This window comes from Bos taurus, chromosome 24 (genome assembly GCF_002263795.3).
Source record: "Bos taurus isolate L1 Dominette 01449 registration number 42190680 breed Hereford chromosome 24, ARS-UCD2.0, whole genome shotgun sequence".
Taxonomy (NCBI): Eukaryota; Metazoa; Chordata; class Mammalia; order Artiodactyla; family Bovidae; genus Bos; species Bos taurus.
In genome coordinates this window covers 21,509,806-21,536,854 of record NC_037351.1, presented here as the reverse complement: position 1 = coordinate 21,536,854, position 27,049 = coordinate 21,509,806, and the positions used below count along the sequence as shown (strand labels likewise).

Genomic DNA, 27,049 nt, shown 5'->3' with positions numbered 1-27,049 from the left:
CTTCATGATGTGATGTAACAGGAAACTCAGAGTACCTTCTTCAAAGTATTCTTGTCAAATAATTGACCTGAGTCTCATCAAGCCTTTGAAATCAGCTACCAGTTTGTAAGAGATAAGCAACAGAGCATGTTAGACAATGCCATAAGGATGCAGGCAGCCAAATTCAGAATCTGGGAAACTCTACAGAAAAAAACGTTTCTACAATAAGTAAAGAGCAAGAAAAAAAGCAAGCAGAGCTTCCCAGGTGGTGCAAGTGTTAAAGAACCTGCCTGCCAATGCAGGAGACGTCAGAGATGCAAGTTCAATCCCTGGGTCAGGAAGATCTCCCGGAGAAGGGCATGGCAACCCATTCCAGTATTGTTGCCTGGAGAATCCCATGGACAGAGGAGCCTGGCAGGCTACAGTCCATAGGGTCACACAGAGTCGGACACAACTAAAGTGACTTAGTAAGCACAGAGGAGAAATGAAAAATGCCATAAAATGTAAAATGCCAGTTGGTGTAGATAGAATTTGTTCAGATCCTGACTTCATTGTATCAGGAAAAAAACAAACCCTATTTGTGGACCATCAGAGACATTTGACCACTGGATGTTAGATGATATTAATGAATTAATATTAATGTATGATAATGATATTGTTCTGTTTTTCAAATAGAGCTTTTATGTCTTAGAGATATATTTGGAAATATTTACAGATGAAGTCATAAAGTAATTGGGATTTGCTTTAAAATAGTAGAGATTCAGAGGGAATGGGGAAGTAAAAAAGAAAGATTGGTCGTGCGCTGATAATGACTGAAGTTGGGCCATGTGTACCTTGGAGTTTATTGTACCATTCTCTCTACTTTATGTAGAACGAAGATGTCCATAATAGAAAGGGGTTTGTTTTCTCTTCTTTTTTTTTTTCCGGCTTCACTTTGAGGCTTGCAGGATCCTAATCTCCTGACCAGGGATTGAACCTTGGCCCTTGCAGTGAAAGCATGGAGTCCTGACCTCTGGAGCACCAGGGAATTCCCAGGGTTTTGTTTTCTGTAATTTTTTTTTAAGTGAGTTCCAATAGGATGGGGGCCTTATATCTTCCTCCTTCTGTATTAGTTTCTCTAACAAAGTACCACAGACTGGGGCTTAGACAACAGAAATGCATTTTCCCACTGTTCTGGAGGCTGGAAGTCCAAGATCAAGGTGCCAGCAGTTCGTTTCCTTCCAAAGGGCATAAAGGGAGGATCCAGTCAGGCCTCTCCCTGGTTCATAGATAGTTGTCTTCTCCCAGCGTCTTCACACTATCTTCCTTTGGTGTCAATGTCTATATCCAAATCTTCCTTTTCTTATAAGCACATCACTCATGTTGGATTGGGGCCCACTGTAATGACCTCCTTTAATCATCTCTATAAAGGAATTTTGACTCTAAACAGGCACATTCTGAGGCATTGAGAGTTAGAACTTCAATTTATGAATTGGGTGGGGAGGGCACAATTAACACTGATCTATCTCCAGTATCCAGTGCCTGGAAAATAGAGGGGCTTTAATAAATATTTTTTAAAAAATTATTTTTAATTGGAGGATCATTGCTTCACAATGTTGTGTTGCTTTCTGTCATACAACAATGTGAATCAGCCATGAGATACATATGTCCCCTCCCTCTTGAACCTTCCTCCCATACCCTACCCCATCCCATCTCGCCCCTCTAGTTGTCACAGAGTACCAGGTTGAACTCCCTGTTTAATAAGTGTTTGTTTTTTTTTTTTAATGAATCAATGAATTTAAAATGGCAGTTGGGCAGCAAGACCCTGGTGCCTGAATTCTCCCCTTTCCCCAGTGTCTTCTTGCTGTAGTTTTAATGGTATAGGGCCTTTCAATATAGCCTGGGGGCCTGAGTCTGTTGGGGCACTTTTAGCGGGAAAACAATGCAAGCAGCTCAGCATCTGGTTGGGTTTTTGGCCACCGCAGTTCTGGCAGGCTCCATCCTATGCTCTGATTTGTTGAGAACATGGCTTTTAGTAGGAACCAAGACGGGCAGCTGATGGAATACACTGCGTGGGGTCTCAGAGCATCAGAGATGACTTGGCGGCTACTAAACTAGGACCACAAAGACAGGGAGACAAGACTGAGCACACTGCCCCAGGCAAGGCCCAGCCAGGCCTGACAGCTTCCTGCATTCCCCAGACTTGGTGTGTTCCTCCAATCATAATCGCCCACTTAAGCTCAAATGAATGAGTACTCAGCATCCAAGCCTTCAAAGATAAGGGAGAGACGTGGGCTATTATTAATAGCTGGGAGTTCCGCTGAAGTATTTAAAAGCCAATGAGGTCTCGACTTCAATTCAGCTGTGCACATTAATAGCCAAAATGAAAGGAGAAAATATCTGCAATAAAAATGTACAATAAAATCCTTTCAGTCTCAAATACATTTATCTACTTAGCCATAGATCCATTTATTCCTTTGAGTTTTGCCTCTGAGGTAAAAGAACAAGAGAAAATTAACTAATTCAAAGTTATTGACTATATGACCTATTTTAAAATTGTTTTAAGCCTTGAAATCAGACAATTACAGCTATATTAAAGCATTTAGCATAAATGCTGTTTTGCCAGCTGTTTCTTTCCTTTCCTCTTCATTTCTGCCTTGCAAATTTTAAAAGGAATTTCAATTTTTTAAGATAACTTTTCCCAGTTATAAATTCTTTATGTTCACTGAAGAAAATTTTGCACACCCAAAATAGCATGAAGAAAATATTTAATCCCACTCTCGGAAAGACCTATAGGCAAACTTTCAGTGTATTTTCTTCCAGCTGTTTATTTAAACTTTTATTCTCTATGTTGTATTTTGATTTCAATTTCGCATTATACCAAGTCTTTTTTCCACTGGCTCCACTCCCAGGCTGTCCCACCCTGCCCCCTTGCTGCATGCCCCAGGAGGTAGCCTGTGTTGACCAGCTCCCTGGCTCCCTGGGTTCAGCCAACTGGGAGGAGTCAGAATGAGTTCAGAGGGAGGAAGGGAAAGATTGAGTTCTTGGTGTTTTCCCCCAAGTTCCTTCCCTATAGGTCTTCTCAGCAGGCTGCAACTCCAGACAGAAAGTCTCAGTTCCCATCGAGAGTTCTCTCCTTCGAAGGGAGCGCTCCTCCACTGTTGGTGGGAATATAAATAGATGCAGCCACTACGGAAGACAGTATGCAAGTTCCTTAAAAAACTAAAAATACAGTTACCATATGACCCAATAATTCCACTCCTGGGCATGTATCTGGGAAACAAGAAAACACTAATTTGAAAAGATATGCTCCCCAATGTTCATATCAGCAACTGTTCATAATAGCCAAGACATAGAAGCAACCTAAGTGTCCACTGACAGACGAATGGATAAAGAAGATGTGGTGCATATATTCAATGGAGTATTGCTCAGCCATAAAAAGAATGAAATGCATTAAGTCCCCCACATACAAACAGGGTCCATTCCTAGAGCATGTTCATAAGTCCAATTTGTTTGTAAGTCCAACAAAGTTAGCCTAGATATCCAACTAATACAGTTCACTCCATGCTACTGTTGTCGTTTAGTTGCTAAGTCGTGTCCAGCTCTTTTGAGACTCCATGGACTGTAGCCCACCAGGCTTCTCTGTCCATGGGATTTCCCAGGCAAGAATACTGGAGTGGGTTGCCTTTTCCTTCTCCAGGCAATCTTCCTACCTCAGGGATCGAACCTGCATCTCCTGCACTGGCAGGTGAATTGTGTACTGTAATAGGTTTATATTACTTTTCATGAAAATAATATACAAAAACCAAACATTTTAGTCATGTCTTTGTACATAATAATACACAAAAACACAGAAAATAAAGAAAACATTTTTAATCTTACAGTATAGTAGCTTGAAAAGTACAAGAAGTAGTGCAGTATAACAGCTGGCATACAGGAGCTGGCATCAGTGAACAGGCAAGAAGAGTTACTGACTGGAGGAGGGCGGGGAGGCGGGAGATGGTAGAGCTGAACAGTTGTCAGCAACAGGAAATGGAATCAAGCTGCAATTTCACTCATGCCTTGCATTGATGCACAGGTTCTGGTTTGTTGCTGGATTCAACTCTCTCTACCCTCTTGAAAAAATCATCCAGTGATAACTAGGTCATAGCTCTTTTTTTCTCATCATAGGGGACACAGTAGCACTGGCTTGCATTCTGAATGGTGGCCTCACGCAAACTTTCCTGTCCCGTTCTATGCGCAGGTCCTGTGCCTCCAAAGCTAACAGTGCCTCCTCGAATGAAGAAAATCCCCCTGCCATTTCCTGTGTCATGAGTCTCTTCGGTTCTTCAGTTCTTTCTTCTTCCTCTTGCCGCTCTTCATTCTTTTGCTAGGCCTCCATCGTTTCACCTTGCTCCACTCTTATCAATTATTTTCATTTTTGTTGCCATTGTTATCGCGTGACATTTCTTAGCAGTACCAGCAACATCACTGCTGCTTTAATACTTGCTTCTGGACATCCTGGACTTGAAATGAAGATACTCTACTACTGGACTCTATACAGTGCTGCACAGTAAAGTACACAAAAGGACAATTACTTGTAGAGGATGCACTCAGGTAACAATGTACACCAGACATGTGAGCTAACTTACGTAATTGGACATGCAAACATATATTCACATCTTTGAAAGTTGAAAGTTCACAACTTGAAGGTTTGTATGTAGGGGACTTACTGTAACACCATTTGCAGTGACATAGATGGGTCTAGAGATTATTATAATAAGTGTAATATTTTATAATTTAAATAATTTTATAATTATTTTATAATATTCTATATAATTATGTGGTTTTGTAATGTAAAAAATTATTTTAATAATAATACTATTATATATGTATAAAAATGTAATAAATAGATAAATATTTATAATTGTTATAAATCAAAGACAAATATCATATGATATCACTTACATGTGGAACCTAAGAAAAGATATAATTGAACTTATTTACAAAATAGAAATAGACTCACAGACATAGAAAACAAACATGATTACTGAAGGGGAAAAAATGGGGGAGGAATAAATTAGGAGACTGGGATTAATATACACACACTAATCTATATAAAATAGAGAACCAACAAAGACCAACTGTATAGCACAGGGAACTATACTTAATATTTTATATTAGCCTATAAGTGGAAAAGTCTTAAAAAGTCATATACACACACACACACACACACACACACACACATAACTGAATCACTATACCTGAAACTAACAACACATTGTGAATCAACTATACTTCAAAAAAAAAACAAATACAGAAGTCGACTCACAGACATAGAAAACAAATTTATGATTACCAAAGGGGAAGCAGAGGGAGGGATAAATTGGGAATTTGGGATTAACAGATTCACACTACTATATATAAAATAAACAAGGACCTAATATATAACACAGGGACCTATAGTCAATATCTTGTAATGATCTATGATGGAAAGAACCTGAAAAATAATGATCTATAACTTAATCACTTTGCTGTACACCTGAAACATTGTATGTTTCAATTTTTTTTTAAAAAGTTCTCTCATCCCAGCTATACCACATTCCTTTCATCTCCAGATTCTGATCTCAGAGTCTGTTCAGGGGAGTGACTGCACCTGCTGTTTCTAGCTTCAGAGTTCTAGACCATTCTTTGTGGTTTAACTGGATTTTTTTCCCCTGGGACCTTGACTGAAAGAGTCACCTGAATGACAGAAAGTGTTACCACATTGAAAAGAATTTGAAAAAAAATAGATGCATATTTATTTATAACTGAATCACTTTGCTGTACATCTGAAACTAACAACATTGCTAATCAACCACGCTCCTAAAATATTATATCAGTTTTTAATTATTTTGTTTACTGTATAGAATACAAGCTCCAAGAAGGCAGGATTCTTAACTATTTATCCCCTGTGCCTTGGAAAACTTCTAGGATACACTGCTGCTGCTGCTGCTGCTAAGTCGCTTCAGTCGTGTCCGACTCTGTGCGACCCCATAGACAGCAGCCAACCAGGCTCCTCCGTCCTCGGGATTCTCCAGGCACTAGCTGAGAAGAAAATATTTGTTAAATAAATGAACAAATAGTAATAATATCAGATTATGAAAAGTTTGTCTAAGTACAAAAATCAAAGAAGAAAGTAACATGAAGGAAAAGAAATACACATAAAATATAAGGCAAAGTAAATTTTTTCTTCATCAAAAAACAAAATTATGTGATAGATGGAGGAAGTATTTGCAGTGTTAAAGGCTGACTGTCTATGATGAAATGAATAGCTTTTGTAAAACAGTAAGTGAGTGAGTGATAGTTACTCAGTCATGCCTCACTCTTTGCAACCCCATGGACTGTAGCCTGCCAGGCTCCTCTGTCCATGGAATTCTCCAGGCAAGATTACTGGAATTAGAAATGGACAAAGATGATGCCCAAAAGAAAAAACATTAATGACCGGTAAACATAAGGTGTGTAACATTACTATCAGTGAGAAAGCGAAACCAGTAACAACAGAGAACACTGTCCCATCAACTCATGTCTGGCCTTTCCTCAACACGTCAGTCACTCGAGCTGAACTCTTCTGACAAGTGTTTCTAATCCCATCCACCCTGGGTAAGTGCATGGCTGGGTCTCCTCTCTTCCTGCAGGTGGATGTCTCTACTGGGATGTTGAGTCAAATGGTTATTGCGCAACCTCAGCTCTCCAATGGACTTCAAAAAAGCTGTGAATCTGAAGTTAGCCTATAACCAAAGGTGGGGTCCGGCTGCTTGCCGCTCAAAAGCCAATTAAGAGGCCGTGTTGGTAGAAAGGAAGTTAGCTTTATTTTGGATGCCAGTGACTGGGGCTGGGGTGGGGAGGGTGGACAGCTGTCCTAAGGCCAACTCCCCTCCACTGATAATCAGTGGGCCAGAGCATTTATAGACAGAGGGAGGGGGCTACATGCAGAAACGGCACATTCATCTCTGACAGTCATCTTGAAATTGGTCATCGATGGTTTGACTGGCATCATCTTGATTGCTTCAAGTACAGATAATCTACAGTTCCATGATCAGTTTGTTCTCATTTTCTTGAGGCCAATTCTTGGAATTGTGGCAGCTTATGTCATGGTTACAGTCTAGTCATCATGTAGTTAACTTCTTCCACCCAGTAAGCATTTCAGTATCTGTAAGACAGCTCACAGGATATGGCTCAGAATATCATCTATTACCCTTGAGAAGGAACTAAACATCCTTGACTTTGCTTAATGACTACATTTTTATTATGTGGTTTCCTTTGTTTTCCTTTGTTTCTGCATTTTCTCACTTCTCTGATTAAACTTATTCTTCAGTTAAAGTTTTTCCATAGGCAAAAGGTAGGTTGGGGACATGAGGGGCAAGGACCATAGGGTCCTGCTCTATTTCAAGCCTGCCCCCCTCCTTTTTTGTTTTAAGGATGGGAGTGATGTTGTACCAAGCCCTTTACATCCTGGGGGGGAACAAACCGATTCGTCTGAAAAACTTTTAATTTTGATATAACTTCTAATTTGCAAAAACGTTGCAATTAAGTGATGCAGAAAACTATCTTATACTCTAATTCACTCATTTAAAAAAAACATTTTGCCGTGTTTGTTTTGTTATTCTCCATCTATTAATATTGGTCTATCTGTTCTGAATCATTTGAGAAGAGGTTACATGCCTCATACCCCTTTACCTAGTAATATTAATACTTTGGTGTAGATTTCCTAAGAATAAGGTTATTTTTCCTATGTAACTGTGGTACAGTTATCCAGTTCAGTAAATTTAACGTTGACAAAATACATTAAGCTATAGTACATATCGGAACTCTACATTGACCTGATAATGTCCTTTATAACAGCCCATAAGGGAGAGGCAAAAAATGGCCTAGATATTTTCCCTCTCAATATCTCAAATAAAATCAAAGCCGTATTCTGTGGTGTGTGTGTGTGTGTGTGTGTGTGTGTGTACAAGAAGCAAGGGGAAGGAGGGCAACAAGCGCTGCTTCCTTAGGGCACCAGTGCAGCTGGGAACCGAGACCCTCCTGTGAGAGGCGGGGATTGTGCAGGGCCCACAACTCCACCAGAAGGAGGGCAGGAAAACTGGGAAGGCCACTCCTCCACCCTGGTTCCAGGGATTTGGTACACGCTTAATTGTGAGGCCCAATTAGACCAGCATAGGAAACCTAGAATACACTCTCTCTTTTATACTAACAAGTTTTGAATAATAAGTTAGAGCAGACTGGGGCTTCCAGGTGGTTCAGTGGGTAAAAGGATCCATCTGCCAATGCAGGAGACACAGGAGATGCTGGTTCAATCCCTGGGTGGGGAAGATCCCCTGGAGAAGACAATGGCAACCCACTCCAGTACTCTTGCCTGGAAAACCCTATGGACAGAGGAGCCTGCCGGGCTATAGTCCATGGGGTCGCAAAGAGTCAGACATGACTGAGCATGCACCCATGCACGCTAGAGCAGACTACTGGGAGAGGGACAGGAAAAAATGAAATGTTCAGACAGACCCTCTTAAATGAGGCAAAACATAAGGGGAAGATCTAAAGCTCAGACTTAAACAGACTTTCCTCTGGTAAACCAACCCATAAACTACAAAGTCCCTTATTGGAATTTGCAGCTTGTGGTGCAAAATGTAATCATAGCCCTAGTTCATCTCCAACCCAGCCCAACGCCTGTCTACATGGCTTCTCATCCCTGTACTAAAGCCCTCACTGAAGGAAAGATACGCCCATTGCCAGGCATAAAAACGATGACTTCAGTCTTTTTGTTCTGTGCAGGATGTCCAGCTTCCAGTAAAAAATTATAAGGCATATTAAAACGTGTGAAAAAAAACACACTCCCAAGAGACAAAGCAATGATCAGAACCAGACTCAGAAATGACACAGAAGTTGGAACCAATAGGACATTTAAAATAACTCTGATTAATATATGATTAATGGAAAAAGTTGAGAACATGCAAGTTTAAATGAGTAATTTCAGCAGAGTTAGAAAATGTAATAAACTATAAAGAAGAATCAGATAGAAATGCTTGAAAGGAAAAGCAGAAGTAAAAAACAGTGGTAATGGTTTGTCAGTAGACTCAACCACACTGAGGAAATAAACAGTCCACATGAAGATAGGTTACTAGGAATTTCCCAAAGTGATACACAAATAGACAAAAAGTGGTGAGTAGGGGCTGGGGAGGACCAGAACATTCAAGGAACTGTGGGACATTATAGAACATTCTAACTTATGCATAATTGGAATTCCAGAATTAAAAAAAGAGAGCGAGAATGGGGCAGAAGAAATATATGAAGAAATAATGGCTGAGAATTTTCCAAAATTAACAAGTGTTAACAATTAACACTAAATCACAGATTCAAAAAGCTCAGAGAACACCAAATTGGATGAATACCCAAACAAAAAGCACACACACACGCACACCACACACACACACACACACACACACACACACACACACACACACACGGTATATCATATTAAAATTACTGAAAACAAAAACAAAGGGAAAATCTCGAAGGCAGTCAGAGAGAAGCATTACAAAGGAAGAAAAATAAAAGTTATAGGAGATTTCTCATAAGAAAATAAGAAACAGGTGTGATATTGTCAAAGTGCTGAGAAAAAGCTTTCAACCCAGAATCCTATATACTCAGCAATAGTATTTTTCAAAAAATAAAAGGAAAAATAAATACTTTCTCAGACAAACCTGAGAAAATTCATTGCTAGCAGATCTACTCTATAAGAAATATTAAAGGAAATTCTTCAGTCAAAAAAATATATCAAACTGAAACTGGATATACAGAAACAAACAAGAAACTCTAGAAATAAATAAAGTAAAATAAATGTTTTCCATATTTTTAATTACTCTAAGATATAACTTACTACCTAAAACAAAATGATAATGTATTACATGTTTAAAGTATATGTAAAATGTATGACAATAGTACAAAAGATGGGAGGGAAAACATTGACAATATATGGTTATAAAGTCATTATATTGATGATGAAGTGCTATATTATTATTCCAAGGTAAATAATTATTAATTTCATATGTATATGTATATAAATATACAGTCCACTATGTGCATATGTATATACATACACACATGTATATATATGTGTGTATTAGACTCTAGGTGGTGTTGTTAGTCGTGTCTGACTCTGATTTCATGGACTATAGCCCATCAGGCTCCTCTGTCCATGTGGATTCTCCAGGCAAGAATACTAGAGTGGGTGGCCATGCTCTCCTTTGGGGGATCTTCCTAACCCAGGGATGGAACCCAGGTCTCCCACACTGCAGGCGGATTCTCTACTGTCTGAGCCACCAGGCAAGCCCATTAGATTCTACAGTGGCTACTAAATGTTTTTAATGAATCTTCTCTATGGAAGAAATTAAATGGAGTCATAAAAAGTGTTCAAATTACACCACAGAAGGCAGCAGAAAAAGAAGAAAAATGAAACAATGAACAGTCAGAAAATAGGCCAACTAGCAAAATAGAATTTAACCCAATCACATTATATCAATAATCACATTAAATGTGCTTAGATGGAGAGGTATCTGTTCAGTTCAGTTCAGTCGCTCAGTCGTGTCCGACTCCTTGCAACCCCATGACTGCAGCACACCAGGCTTCCCTGTCCATTACCAACTCCCAGAGTTTACCCAAACCCATGTCCGTTGAGTCGGTGATGACATCCAACCATCTCATCTTCTGTCGTCCCCTTCTCCTCCTGCCCTCAATCTTTGCCAGCATCAGGGTCTTTTCCAAGGAGTGAGTTCTTCACATCAGGTGGACAAAGTATTGGAGTTTCAGCTTCAGCATCAGTCCTTCCAATGAATATTCAGGACTGATTTACTTTAGGATGGACTGCTTGGATCTCCTTGTAGTCCAAGGGACTCTCAAGAGTCTTTTCCAACTCCACAGTTTAAAAGCATCAATTCTTCAGCACTCAGCTTTCTTTATAGTCCAACTCTCACATCCATACATGACTACTGGAAAAACCATAGCTTTTACTTGATGGACTTTTGTTGGCAAAGTAATGTCTCTGCTTTTTAGTATGCTGTCTAGATTGGTGATAGCTTTTCTTTCAAGGAGCAAGGGTCTTTTAATTTCATGGCTGCTGTGATTTTGGAGCCCCCCAAAATAAAGTTTCTCACTGTTTCCATTGTTTCCCCATCTATTTGCCATGAAGTGATGGGACCAAATGCCATGATCTTAGTTTTCAGAATGTTGAGTTTTAAGCTAGCTTTTTCAGTCTTCTCTTTCACTTTCATCAAGAGGCTCTTTAGTTCCTCTTCACTTTCTGCCATAAGGGTAGTGTCTTCTACATATCTGAGGTTATTGATATTTCTCCCGGCAATCTTGATTCCGGCTTGTGCTTCATCCAGCCCTGCATTTTGCATCATGTACTCTGCTTATAAGTTAAATAAGAAGGGTGACAATATACAGCCTTGACTGTGGAGAGGTATAAAGCATGTAAACAGTAACCAGAAGGAAGCTGGAGTAGCTTTATTAATATCAGATAAAATAGACTTCAGAACAAGAAATAATATTAGGGATAAAGAGAGGTATTACATAATGATAAGCAGGTGACTTATCCAAGCATATGTAAGGATTCTAAATGAATATGGACTGAACCACAAAAGTCCAAACTCCATGAGAGAAACACTGTTAGAGCAGAAAGGAGGGATCAGGTTCATAAGTGCTGTGGGGACCTCAGTTCTCAGTTCTCAGTGATGACAGAGCAAGTGGCCAGAAGATCCATGATGATGAAAATTATCTGAACACAAGCAACAGCATCATTTTCTCCTAGCTCTCAGTGTTACCTTTTTGTAAAATCCACTTCTATTTTCCTGATTCTTTCTGTGTGATCCCCCCACCAATCTAGAATCATTTAGATATTCACTTCATCTCGCATGCTCTGAGATGTTGGGATAAACTTCCTGAGCTCCTGTTTTCCCTCCTATTGTTTTGCCATCTGACTCTCACATTGAGGGCTTCCTTAAGTATCTGGTGATCCTGAGTGGAAGGTGCTACTTATGTTTAAGAACTAACCACAACTTCAGAGAGCATGAACTTTATTATAGAGCAGTGGGGCTTTTCTAAATTCTCAAAAATTTCTAGAAGTTTCTAGAAGCCTTTCCTTTGGGTCATTCAGACTCTCCAGAAGAGACTCCATCAAGGAAGGAAGAGTTGTGCTGATGGACCCAACCAAGAAATGAATGAAAGGATTGGGGAAAATGGGCAGTCAAGGGATTATTGAGATCAAAGAACAAGGTGACATGAACGGTGGGGGGTTGAGAATTCCCTTAACTCAAATAAGGTAATAAGAGGTGGGGAAGGTTAGGAGGAAAATTAGAGTAAGAGAGGCATTAAATGTGTGGCTGTCTGTGCTGTGGAGACAGGGCTGCGGGGAGGGTGCAGGTCTCACAGTTCAGTGTCCACTGCTACTTGCTTTCACCTGTGGCCAGGCCTGCAGGTGACCTCCAGCCACCTCTGCACCCTGCACCCTGACACCTGCACCTCAGCGGTTCACAGGACCAACCACTGGTTCACGGGGACCAGTGCAAAATGAACATGCAGAGCCCCTGGTTCAAAATTTAGTCAGAATTTCACAGGGAAATGGGGAGATGTCGGTCAAACGGTACAAACTTTCAGTCATAAAATGAGCATGTTGCTGGATCCAAGATACAGCACAGTGACTGCAGTTAACAATACTGAACTGTATTACTTGAGAGTTTCTGTGAGAGTAGAGCCTTAATGTTTTCATCATTAGCAACAAGAAAATGGTGATTATATGAGGGAAAGGATGTATCAGCTAACCTTCCTGTAGTAAGCACTTTGTAATATATAAAGTATATATGTTTGTATATGTTTATCAAGTCATCATATTGTACAGCGACTATTGTGTTAGTCTCTGAGTCATGTCTGACTCTTTGCAACCCCATGGACTGTAGCCCACTGGTCTCCTCTGTCCTTGGGATTCTCCAGGCAAGAATACTGGCATGGATTGCCATTTACTCCTCCAGAGGATCTTCCTGACCCAGGGATCAAACCCATGTCTCCTTCATTGCAGCCAGATTCTTTACCATCTGAGCCCCCAGAGAAGCCCAATACACAGTGTTGTATGTTAATAATATCTCTATAAAGCTGAAAAACAAAGTAGCTGTGGTGGGGACAACGAACCGAATCATACAAAGGTTGATGTGGTAATAACATCAAATCTGATCTTTAAACCTTTATATTCAAACTTCTGGCAAGAAACACAGTCCCCAAAAGGCCAGGCTTTAAAAAGTGTTTAAAACATCCAGGCAAGGAGAATTCTTTGTGTCTGGACTTAAGAGAGTGAATGAACATTTTCTTTGAATCCATTGAATGAGGGGATTTACTCAACATTCAAGAAAAGAAAAAAAATAGAAAGAGAATTTCAACAGAGAACAGCAGACCGTCCACAAGCTGTAGGAACATGAAGCAGGCAAGCCTTTGTGGTACAATTTCTCAAAAGAGTAACCTCCCCTTGCCCATTTGAGGGAAGTGGTGCAGGATGGAGATAATTAAGGGGAGAATCAACCTGGTGGTCCCCCTGGCCTGGAGGCAGCCCGCCACCCCCTCATCCATGGTTTTGAGGTTACCTAAGAAGTGCCTGCTGGGTTTCTGAGCCCTCCCTCCCCTCAGCAGCCTCTCTCTGAACTTTCTTAAATCAATTCTCCTTCCCCTTTCTGTTAATCTTTTTTAAAAAAATGTGTTTAAATTTCTCATCCAATATTGTCTTTAATGTTCTTGTTCCTCATGGGTGGACATGTTCCTTTTTTGTTTACTATAATTTGGTGGGATTTTAGGGGAAGTGGAGTTCAGTAACTGAGACTGGTCTGCCACTTAGGGCCTTGAAAAGGAATCCACAAAGAGGGGATAACAACAAGCTCAGAAGGGGCTTCTGATGACATGTTGACTCTCTCTGCCAGACCAGATCTGAAACAGGGCTCCTACCCCAGCTCTCAATCAGCAGTCACGTGACCTGGGCATGTTACTGGTTCTCATTATGCCTTAGTTTTCTTACCTATGGAGAAGGAAATGGCAACCCACTCTGGTGCTCTTGCCTGGAAAATCCCATGGATGGAGAAGCCTGGTGGGCTGCAGTCCATGGGGTCACAAAGAGTTGGACACGACTGAGTGATTTCACTTCACTTCACTTCTTACCTATGCAACAGGGGTATTGTAATAGTACTGCTGATGCTGAAATCTTGGCCTTTTTACACAGGAGCAGAATTGAGTCGTAGAGACAGAGTTCTGGGTGAAATAGAAAAGAATAGCTCTATTGCTTTGCCAGGCAAAGGAGGACATAGCAGGCTCTTGCCCTCAAAATTATGTGTCCCCAGCCTGAGAGGATTTGATGAGGAGTCTTATAGCAACAGTTCATGGGTGGTGGTTGTTGTTGTTCAGTCGCTCAGTCATGTCTGCAGCACGCCATGGACTGCAGCACGCCAGGTTTCCCTGTCCTTCACCATCTCCCGGACTTTGCTCAAACTCATATCCATTGAGTTGGTGATGTCATACAACCATCTTGTCTTCTGTCGTCCCCTTCTCCTACTGCCTTCAATCTTTCCCAGCATCAGGGTCTTTTCAGATGAGTGGGCTCTTCACATCAGGTGGCCAAAGTGTTGGAGCTTCAGCCTCAGCATCAGTCCTTCCAATGAATACTCAAGGTTGATGGAGGCTGCTGATAAGATAAGGATGTAGGCAGGCCCTGCAGTTCTCTAATCTGGTCTCAGATAACCTTGATGTTGCCAGATCATGGCATATGGTCCCATCACTTCATGGCAAATAGATGGGGAAACAAAGGAAACAGTGACAGACTTTATTTTTCTGGGCTCCAAAATCACTGCAGATGGTGACTGAAGCCATGAAATTAAAAGACCCTTGCTCCTTGGAAGAAAAGCTATGACCAACCTAGACAGCATATTAAAAAACAGAGACATTACTTTGCCAACAAAGGTCCATCTAGTCAAAGTGATGGTTTTTCCAGTAGTCATGTATGGATGTGAGAGATGGACTATAAAGAAAGCTGAGCAGCAAAGAATTGATGCTTTTGAACTGTGGTGTTAAAGACTCTTGAGAGTCCCTTGGACTGCAAGGAGATCCAACCAGTCCATCCTAAAGGAAATCAGTCCTGAATATTCATTGGCAGGACAGATGCTGAAGCTGAAATTCCAATACTTTGGCCACCTGATTCGAAGAACTGACTCATCTGAAAAGACTCTGATGCTGGGACAGATTGAAGGTGGGAGGAGAAGGGGATGACAGAAGATGAGATGGTTGGATGGCATCACTGACTCAATGGACATGAGTTTGAGTAAACTCCAGGAATTGGTGATGGACAGGGAAGCCTGGAGTGCTGCAGTCCATGGGGTTGCACAGAGTCGGACACAACTGAACGACTGAACTGAACTCAACAGAACCTTGATGAGTTTCTCTAGTTCCTTTAATCTAGCCTCAGGTGCTTACTTGGCAGCTCCTCCCTTGATTAGAAGTCAAGGAAGGTCATGGAGGCTGGAGTCTGTCCCCTGCAAGCAGAAAATGGGGGACAGAAAGACTTCTGTGCCCTGGAGCCCTACAGGGTGCTGCTTGGTTTTACTACCTCACATATGTGTGTTACTTACTCACTTCAGTCTGACTCTTTGCGATCCCATGGATTGTAGCCCACAGGGCTCCTCTGTCCATGGGATTTCCCAGGCAAGAATACTCGGAGTGGGTTGCCATTTCCTACTCCAGGGGATCTTCCAAACCCAGGGATTGAACCCGGGTCTCCCTCATTGCAGGCAGATTCTTTACTGTCTGAGCCACTGGGTTGGAGGACCTCACAGTGTCATTAACACAACAGAACAAGTTAGTACCTGAAAGCCCCCAAAAAGTTTATTATTGAGATGAAGAGGGGAAGGTGAGTCCCTCATGGCTAGAGCAGACAGCATCTCTGTAGGGTACCTCCCCCAGAAATGGGAAGACAATGGGCTTTGAAAAGAGGGGCAAAGGTCTGCTTACAGCTTGGGAACACGTCTCATTTTGCTTTTTGTAGATGCCGATTACTTGGTGTGTGGTCAGGCCACTCAAGGTGGCTGCTCTCTTGGTCTCTGTAAATCCCCTGCCTGACCAGTGCCTGCTTCACTACACTCCACTCACTTGAGCGACCTTCCTGCACGCTCTCAGCTAGTGACTGTTCTTATCAGAGGGTGGTGAGGGGCAGGCCCCTCTGCTGGTTTCTCTGGTGACTAATGAACCCACCTGACGTCAATTCCCCTATAACTGGTAATCTCCCCTTCCCCCCGGGAGCTGACTACTGCCATGTCCTGCCTGTCGTCCACCCATACACGGTGGGGTGTCTCTGCAAGACCTTGCTCAGGCATGTAAGCTCCCCCATCTAAACCACTGATAACCCCTTTGCTGACTCCAGGCTCTTTCTTCAGTCTTGAAGCTGGGCAAGCACAGGCCTTGCAGGTCTGCGGGGTGCTGCCCAGCACTTGGTTTACCAGGTTGACCTTGGCCCAGAATGTGGAAGAATAAGCCACATGTCTGACCTGTTTGTGGAACCACCCTCTTCCCTCTCCTCGGCTTCCATTTGGAGGGTCTAGATCCAACCCCGCCCCCCCGAGAAGTCTAGTTACTGACAAAGCCTGTGGGCATCTAGGATCCCACTGGTGTAGGGATCACATGTACTGAGCAAGGCTCTTTTGGTTACTAGCAACTGAAACCCAGATATTCTAAGGTAACTTAAGAAAGTTTCGGTTAAAGTAAATAATCAATGACGAAGTTGGGTGGGGCAGGCCTTAGAGACAACATCAATGTACTCTCTCTTTGTTCAGATCTCGGCTCTGCCTGTGTGTGACTCATTCTCTCACACTAGTGTTCACACCCGGGGCTGCAGTCTTCAGGGTTCCAGCCAGGCAGGTGCTCCACTGTCTTCTCCAAAGTTGTGCTTGTGGCTTTGTGAGGTTATTTAGTGTTCACAGACCTAGAGGCATATGCACGTATCGGAGCTAGGGCTTCATTTTGTAAGATAAAGGCCACATCTGAGAGCGTTCTTATCTCCTCAGACCTTGAGTAACAATAAGCAAAAAGTGAATGACGTCAGGAGGGAAAACCAGAGCACAGCAGAGCGCTGTCTGCACAGACCTTTGATCTGAGTCAACCTGGGCTGGTTTTGCAATGAGCTGTGTAACTCACAAGCTTTGGAAAAATGCTGGAGCAGAGGCAATTTTCCCTACTGCACCTGAATAAACAAAGGCTCCTGAGATTGCGTCCTTATTTCTCCTTCATCAAGCATCAATCCCCTTTTTAGAAGGGATGCTCATATTTCTAAATTCATATTTTCCATGACCAAAGACCAATTTAATATTATTCTGATGCCACTTGAGAGAAGAGGTAAAATTCCTAGATCCCTGGAAGAAATAATATACAGTCCAGAAAGAAAAGAAACTAGAAAATGTAAGATTCTGAGGAAGTGAACGAAAATAAGGCTGGAATCAAAGTATTGTTGACTAGAACAAAACGGTGACAGAGAAGAAAGTGAAGAACCAGGGTAGTACCTGAGAAACCAAGTGAGAAGCTATAAGACCTCCTCAGAAACAAACACAGAATAGATAGAAAACAGATAGACAGATAGATATGAATTAATGGGTCCAGGCATGACTGAGGCATCTTCCTAGGTGGCACGGAGTTGAGTGGGTATCATCTCAGACCCACTCACAGATGTCCACATCGGCTAACTTACAGAAAAACAAGTGGCCCAGCTTAGAAGAGGTCAGAGGGAATTTTCAATATTTGTAAATGATTAGCAGGAGACCGAAGACCTAAGGAATATGCACAGTATTGTTGTTACTTCTCACAAGCTGTCTATGGGATCTGGGGAGAGAAATTTATTGCGGAAGTGGTTTTCTACCAGATGGTATGAGCCCATTTGGCATTCTGAACCTTCACATAAACAGCTGGGATGAGGTGTTTCTAACTAGAGGGGAAATGGAGCCCACAAAGATAGAGAAGAACAGTCTTGTCCCGAGACTAGCTGACCTGCTCAGGAAAATTCTAAAGGAAAGCCTATTAGGTTTTTTGTTCTTTTTTAAGCCTATTAGTTTTTTTAAAGTAAAGAGACACAGTAATAAAGACAATAATGATTCAAAAGTTTACTGGACAGAATAAATCTTAATTTTAAACAATGAATAGATACAATAACTTATGCACTTATGAGTAAAGTTCAAATAGTACCTGAGAGGTTTTTATACAAAATATGAATGAGGATGGAGGGAAAGAAAACAAGTATTACATGGAAAGAAGACCAAGCAGGCAAGAGGTTCCCAATGACTCTCATGAGGAAAGTGGTTGAGAAGCAAAATGCTTTTGGCCTTGATTTCTCCAATGTGGAGGAAATGGCCAAAAAGGTAAATTCATAATTGTAGTTAACGAAGACTGATATGTTGAAATTCAAAAGTAGAATGTGATGGAAGACCTTACTTTATTCAAAAGAAATGTATTAATGTATCGAGAAAATGCAGCAATCTTCATGAAATCAGTGTATTCATCGAGCACGTATCATCTTTCAGGAGCCATTCTAGATATTGGAATCCAACAGCTGCTCTCAAGGAGCTTATAGTCCATGATCTCAAATTTCTTTTTGAATTCATCCAGGTATGCATGCATGTAGCCCTTCAGGCTCCTCTGTCCATGGGATTCTGCAAGCAAGCATACTGGAGTGGGTGTCATGCCCTTCTCCAGGGGATCTTCCCTACCCAGGGGTGGAAACTGAACCTCCGGTGGCTCCTGTATCGCAGGCAGATTCTTTACCACTGAGCCATCAGGGAAGCCATCATCCAGGTATATAAATAATCCCAAATTGTTCTAGTGGGTAAATACGGACATACCTGCAAGAAAGCTGTGTTAATTCACTGAACGCTTGAGTTGTGATCAGTCTTTCTGAAAACACACACACAGAAGAGGAAAAGAAGGACGCAGAACCAAGGATGACTGCACGGTTAGACAGATGTGTAAGAACGCTATCAGGAAGAACAAAGCCCCGTGGAGACAGGGCTTGATTTTTTTCCTTCAGTAAACATTATGGAACAACAGCATGCATACCCCAAAGCACAACAATCACAACCGTATCATACATCCATTTTCACAACTGAACACATCCATGTAACCAGCACCCAGATTAAAAAATACCCAGAATACAGCCAGCACCTCTAGAAACCTCCTCATGGCTTTTCTAATCATTAAGCACCCCAACCCTCACGCTTGGCTAAGGCTAACTGCTATCTTGACTTCTAACACTATATCTTAGTTTTGCCAAAAATAGTTCACTTTCTTAAAACTGCTTTGCTCAGGTATAATCTGAATATATTTAAGTGTGAAATTAAACAACACCCAGTCAAGGTACTGAACATTTCTTCCCGTCACTCTTGAAAAGTTCCTATGTCCCTTGATAACCCAGCCCTCCTACTACTTCTGTTCGTAGGTAACCTCTGATCTGTTTCTGTCACTATGTTATTTGCATTTACTAGAATCTTATACAAATGAGATCTTACAATAAATGGGCTCATATACATACATATATATATATTTTAGCTCTTGTCTTCTTTTACTCAGTGTAATGATTTTCAGATCCATCCATGCTGTTTCATAAGTCAGTGGTTTGTTCTTTTGTTTGCTTGAGTAGCATCTATTGCGTGGCTACACCACAATTTGTTTATCCATTGGGTTATTCACAGGCTTATGGTTATTGCAAATAAAGTTGCACCAAGTTGCTGTGAACATCCATGATCAAGTCTTTGGAGAAACATAAGCTTTCACTTTTCTTGAGCAAATGCCTAGGAGTGGAATGGCTAGATTGTACTGTGTGTGTTCAACGCCTTAAGATGAAGTCAAACTGTCTTCCAAAGGGATGTATGAGAAGGCCAGTTGTGTCCCATTCTCACCACTGCTTGCTATCATCAGTCTTTTTAAAAAAATATATTTATCCATTTAGGCTGCAGTGAGTCTTAGTCATAACATGTGGGATCTTCAACCTTCGTTATGGCAGGCAAACTCTTAGTTTCAGCATGTGGGATCTAATTCCTTTATGAGGGTTTGAACCCAGGCCCCCTGATTGGGACCGTGGAGTCTTAGTCACTGGACCACCAGGGAAGTATCTGTGCTTAGCTGTGCTTAGTCACTCAGTCATGTCAGACTCTTTGCGACTCCATGGACTGTATCCCTCCAGGGTCCTCTGTCCATAGGGATTCTCCAGGCAAGAATACTGGAGTGGGTTGCCATGTCCTCCTCCAGGAAGGAAGTCCCTACTATCTGTCTTTTTAAAGTTTAGTTATTCTAGGGGATGTATAGTGGGGTTTCATTGTGGGTTTAGTTTGCATTTTCCTGATGACTAGTGATGTGAAACATCTGTTCATGCCCTTCTTTGCCGTTTTAATAAATTCTTTTGTGAATTGTCTGAGTGATTTTTTTTTAATGCCAATATCAGTTAAACGGACTTACACAAATGTTCAGAGGAAGAGAAGGGAGAGTGGACCATAGATGCAGTGTTCCTGGATAATAAGGACAATGCAGACTCTTTAACACTTATTTTGCTTTAGGCTTCTATTTCAGGGGGAAATCTGCAGTCTAAAAGGAGGAAAGGCAGGCTGCATATAGGAAGAAATAGTAGATCCATAAAACAAATTGGAGGGTGAGGGAGAGACCTAGTGGTCCACCAATAATCATCTTCCCCTTCTTTCTTTTGGGCTTCCCCAGTGGCACAGTGGTTAAGAACCCACTGCCAACGTGGAAGACCTGGGTTCGATCCCTGGGTCGGCTAGATCCCCTGGAGAAGGAAATGGCGATCTACTCAGTATTCTTGCCTGGAGAATCCCCATAGACAGAGGATCCTGGTGGGCGACAGTCCATGGGGTAGCAAAGAGTCAGACACCACTAAGTGGCTAAGCACAACCAATGCAGGAGAAACAAGAGACACAGATTTGATCCCTGGGTCAGGAAGATCCCTTGGAGTAGGAAATGGCAACCCACTGCAATACTCTTGCCTGGAAAATTCCATGGACAGAGGAGCCTAGCAGGCTACAGTCCATGGGTTTGCAAAGAGTCAGACATTACTGAGCACATACACACACCTTCTTTCTTTAGAAACTCCGAGTTTTAGTTAGATATAAAGTGGCCAGTCTCTCTTTTTGCCCAGGTCTGCAGGGATTCCTAGGATGCAGGACTTCCTAGAAAAGACCTTGGTAAACCTAGGGAGGTCCTTAGCCATCAAAAATGAAGATGGCTATTTCCCAGGCTCCTGTTCAGCTAGATGTGGCCATGCAATTAAGTTATGACCAGTGACATAAAGCAAAGGTGATGTCTGAACTTTCTGGAGTATTCATGTTAAAGGAAAGAGCATGTCCTCCTCTCTTTCCTTTTTGCCTTCCCACTGGCTCGAATGAAGAAGTGAGAGCAGGAGCAGGCATGCCCGTCCTAATCTGTGAGATAGAAGCTGCAGGTTAAGAATGCCACAGAAACAGGAGAGAAGGACGAGGAGCCCCTTATTATTATGAAGCTGCCATAACAACCAGAGGTGCCTACTCAGCCTTTATGTAAGAGAGAAATAAATTTCGATTTTGTATAAGCTGATGTTTCAGACCTCCTTTTAAAGTTTTCTACATAATACAGTATATAAGAGCTCAACCAGGCAAGCTAAATGATTTAAATGGATATAAATGAGAGTTTTTGAAGGACTTCCCTGGTGGTCCAGTGGCTTAAAGTTCATACTCCCAATGCAGGGGGCCTGGGTGCAACCCCTGGTTGGGGAACTAGATCTTGCGTGCTACAATGAAGATTGAAGATCCCACGTGCTGCAGCTAAGAACCTGTACAGCCAAATAAACAAACATTTTTTTTAATGAAAATAATTTTTTTTTTAATCTTAAAAAGAAGGAAGAAGGCCTAAACAAACTGCAAACTGGTAAATTTGATGACAGTCTTTGGTCATTTTTCTAGAGTCGATTAACAAAATGATGTTGGTGAGTCACTTAAAAAGGCAACACAGATTGCCAGGCTTGGACACGGTTGCACCAAGAACAAATCTTGTTAAACTTGTTTTGTTTCACTCTTTTGAGATGTTTACTGTACTGGTAGCTCAGCAACATGTGTGCCTATAATAAGGCTACTGACAAGAACATATGTGGCATTCATGCAGACTTGTTCTGGGTACACCTAGGTGGATTAATAATCAGTTGAACAATCATACCCAAAGGGTATTGAGTAATGTATCAACATCAGTTTGGAAGGAAATTTCAAGAGGTAAGCTTTGATCTAGCTTAATATTTTATCAGTGATTTGGATGCCTAGACAGTGAAGTACTCATCCTATTAGCAGATGACAAGAAAGACAGTACATACTAAAGACAGAATCAGAACTGAAAGCTCTTGCTGGCTAGACTGGAAGGATGAAACAAACAAATTGAAGTGATAAATGTGTGTTTATATACTAAGATTAAAAAAAAACCATCCAATAAGAAATGGGGGAGATATGAATTATTATTAAGTATTTTAGGTGATGCCTCTAAATGAATCAACAGGGCAAAACTGAGGCAGTCCCAGCTGACTCTGTTAATGAGGTGACAGCATCTGCCATGGGGGGATATGGTTCTGTCAGCAACGTTCATAGTGGCAGTTCTCATGTCATGATCTGAAGGATGTGTAAATAGATGCACAGCTTGCAGGAATGGAGGAGACGTGAAACTGACCTCAAATATTGGCGGGCTCTCCTGTGGCATCCTGACTGTACACAGCCATGGCCCTGGTCCCTCACTCTGATGCCCACATTTCACTCACATGTATACAACTATCACCATGCTCCAGACCCTCAGCTTGCCAGTCTATTCCTGCTGCTTATCCTCACACATTGGTTCATCCTGCTGCTCTCTGCTTTGCGAACATTGTCTTTCTGACCTGAGACCTTGGTATCAAGGAGACTGGGTAGACACAAGAGTGGAGAAGCTAAGGGTGAGCAGCGTGAATGGTTATGCCCCAAGAACTTCCTGTTCAAGCAGTGTCTTTTCAGATTGTGAGATGCACCCAGAAGGCAGTTAAAAGCAGTAACTTTTTTTCTTTTGTGGTGGGGGATGCTTTGCTGTGCAACTTGTGGGATCTTAGTTCCCCAGCAGAAATTAAACCTCAGCATGAAAGCATGGAGTCCTAACTACTGGGATGCCAGGGAATTCCCAAAAGTAACAACTTTCTAATGTGTTCTTTTCTCTGAAGTGTAGAAGTTGCTGTGCTTCTGAGGCTTACTGGATAATATGGGGCAGTATGATGAACTACATACTTTAAATAACCATCCCAAAGATACAACTAAAACTGCTGAATACAATTTTAAAATACATCTATTTAAAAATGCATTACTGAACTTGCAAGAAAAAATGCCTCATAAGCCAAAAATGAAATGAAAGTTAAATCCAGGGAGGGAAGATGGCCCTGAGGTTGGCTTTTACTTTGAGACCATCAGCCCAAGTGACCGTGATCTGTCAATAGGTAGTCCTTCAGGATAGGAAAACAGAAGCCAAAATCCAAGGCCTGCCCAAGTGTAGAATCAAAAGGATATCCTGTGTAATGTTGGGAACCCCCAAGGAACATAGCATTGATAAAATGATAAATTACAAAGAAATCCACCCTAATGAAAAAGACAACAAGGAAACATGTTGACTTTGGACTTGGGGAGAGGGAGAAAAGTTTACCTGGTAAGTAGTTAAGTAAGTCTACCTGGTAAAAGTCTGTCTGGTAAGGTGTGTAAGTCTGTCTCAGTCAGCCTCATATGAGTTTTGTCCTGTATTCAACTATCTACAAGGTTCTAAAAAAAAATCTTAGTCTAAAAAGTTCAAGTAATTTCAAGCACCTAGAGAACCAAGTCAAATCTTTTGTGAAAAGTTGAAGTTTATTTCCAGATAAAGTTCCAAAGAACAGGAGCTCACTCTCAAGTACTACAGAACATGCAAGAAAACAAGGCAACCCAAGTGAGAGCAGACAGAAGACTCAATCTACAAAAACTTCTATTAAGTGGAAGTATCATACACTAACTATAAAACAAATTTGCTTAATTTGTATATAGAAATAAAAAGAGGAGAGGAATATGACGAGAAAAAGAGCAATAAGAAAAATAACCTAGGATAATTTTAAACGACTAAAAAAGAAGTTACAGAAAATGAAAAATATAATAGTTTCAAGAACAGGCAAAAGGCCAGTTAAAAAGTAGATGTTTTAAATAATGTTATAAGCCAAGTAGATCTAATAGTCATGTGTATAACATTCTATCTAATAGCATCAGAATTTATATTCTTCTCAAGTGCACATAGAACATACTCCAGAATAGACCATATTCTAGGGCATAAAACAAGCCTCAATAATAGAAAGCAATATTGAAATCATACAAAATATGTAATCTGAACAAAGTAGAATGAAATTAGAAGTCAATAACAGAAGAAATTTAGGATACTTATAAATAAATATATTAAAATTAAATAATATATCCCTAAATAACCAATGGGTCAAAGAAGAATTCACAAGAGAAATTAGAAAATACTTTGAGATGAATGTGAAAATGAAACGCAAAACAGGGCTTAGAGGGAAATTTATACCTGCAAACACCTATATTTAAAAAAAAGAAAGAAAGAAAGAAAAATCTCAATCAAGAGCCTAATCTTCTACCTTAAGAAATTAGAAAAAGAAGAGCAAATTAAACCCAAAACAAGCAGAAGGAACAAAATCATAGAAACTAGAGAGAAAATAAATAAAACAAAGAATATAAAACCGAAAGAGAAAAATCAACAAAATGAAAAGTTTTTTTATTTGAAATATCAAAAATTTGACAAAATATGAGCTAGACTGTCAAACAGAAAAGAGAGAGAAGATTCAAATTACTAAAATCAGGAATGAAAATGGAGATAGTGTTTCTGATATTTCAGAAATAAAAAGGATTATAAGGGAATATACAATGTTGAATGTTCTATCACTTATGTCCAGGCATTCAGCAGAACAATAAATCTAGAAAACAATAATAATTTTAAAAAGTCAATAGACTAGATAAAATGAACAAATTGCTAGAAAGACACAAACTATCATAACTGAGTCCAAAAGAAAGAGAAAATCTGAGTAGAACTGTAAGTAAAGACATTGCATTATCAGTGAAACAAAAACAAAAAGAAAACAAACAAAACACCAACCAAACAACAACTTTCCAAAATGAAAAATCCAGTCCCACATGACCTCACTAGTGAATTCTACCATCTTTTAAGAAAGAATTAGCACCAGTTCTTAATAAACTCTTCCAAAAATTAGAACAGATGGTACACTTCTCAACTCATTCTATGAGGGCAGTGTTACCTTGATACCAAAATTAAGCAAAGACATCACAAGAAAACTACAAAATCCCTTATGGGATAGACTCAAATATCCTCAACAAAATACCAGCAAACTGAATTCAACAGCTTATAAAAAGGATTATACACCATGAATAAGCAAGATTTTTCATAGGGATGCAAGGTTGGCTTAAGATATGAAAAATAATCAATGTAAAACACTATATTAATAGAATGAAAGACAAAAACCACATAATCATCTCAACAGAAAATACAAAATTCTTAGAAGAAAACACTGGAGTAAGTCTTTGTGATCTTGGATTGTATGATTTCTTAGATATGACATGAAAAGCACACATGACAACAGAAAAAGCAGATACATTGGACTTCATCAAAACTTTTTAAAAATGTGCTTCAATGGATACCATCATGAAAGTGAGAAGAAACGTACAGAATGGAAGAAAATATTTATAAATCAGATATCTGATATGGGGCTTATATCTAGAATATGTAAAAATCTCTTACAACTCAATAATTAAAAATTGCTTTAAAATTGTTTTAAAATGTGGGCAAAGGATTTGGCTAGAAATTTCTCAAAGAGACATACATCAGTAAGAGTATCAGTGAATCTAAACATTGTTAGACTTTCTAGAAGAAATAGAAATATTGTATTATAATCTCTAAACTGTTAGATGGGTAAGCATAAGTGACAGGATTAAAGTAGAATGAATTTTTTAAAAGACAAAAAAAGGACACCAGAAACAAAATCAGAAAAATAGGACAAGAAAGTATAAAATGAGAGTAGGACTAGATTCAAATATAATTCTAAATAGAATAAACTCGGTCTTGAATACAAAATTTGCTGCTCACTTTTAAACTCTAGTTATACGTCATTTTCAAAAGACATACCTAAAACATGAGACACAGAAAGTTGAAAATTAAGCACAGAGTGGGGCAGGAGAGGATGGATGTCCGAGTCCATGGGATGGCTGCCAATTGTGGGTTGTTGGCTTTGCATAGGAAAGAATTCAAGAGTGAGCCACAGCAAAGTGAAAGAAGGTTTATTCAGGGAAGAAACACACTCCACAGACAGAGGGAGGGCCGTCTTGGAAGGCAAAAGAGGTAAGAGAGGCCCTTTGGTATGGGGTTGTCAGTTTTTGTAGGAGTGGGTAATTTCACAGGCTAATGAGTGGGAGGAGTATTCCAGTTCCTTTGGGAAAGGGGTGGGGATTTTCAGGAATCAGGCCATCGCCCACTTTTTGACCTTTGAGGTCGTGGCCCCTGTGGCTGTGTGGTTTAGCATGCTGATGTGTTACAATGAGGGCATACTGAGCCTCAAGGGCAAGTGAACGTGAGTTCATCCACCATCCTGGATCTAGTTGCTTTTAATGGGTTTATGTCATGTCCTTGGGCTATGTCATTCTTTTAAACGTGTTTTGTCCCCTTCCGGTCTCAAAAGGACAGGGAAAAAAATATCCAAAACACAAAAATAGATAGTGTAACTGTTTTAATGTCAGACAAAATTGACGTTAAGGTGAAACTAAAGGACACAGATTTTCTGTCAGTGTAAGCCAGAAATGTCTAAGGGAGCTTTAACAATAGTGGAATGAGTGACTTCTGGAGTCACTGAATTCTCAATACTTTGAGAAATTAAAATCTCAGGTGATGACCTCTTGGTAGATGGGTTAGGGAGGACATTATTAGTAAAACATCCAGA

General features: G+C 40.5%; 1 long non-coding RNA gene across 1 annotated transcript; it reads right to left on the bottom strand.

Moving 5' to 3' along the window:
- Positions 1–3,816: 3,816 nt before the first annotated feature.
- LOC132343761 (uncharacterized) lies at positions 3,817–26,649 on the bottom strand. Its single transcript, XR_009492701.1, has 2 exons — positions 26,242–26,649; positions 3,817–4,503 (listed from the first exon to the last, which is right to left on the bottom strand). It is a non-coding gene; the product is annotated as an uncharacterized lncRNA (long non-coding RNA).
- Between the last annotated feature and the right edge of the window lie 400 nt (positions 26,650–27,049).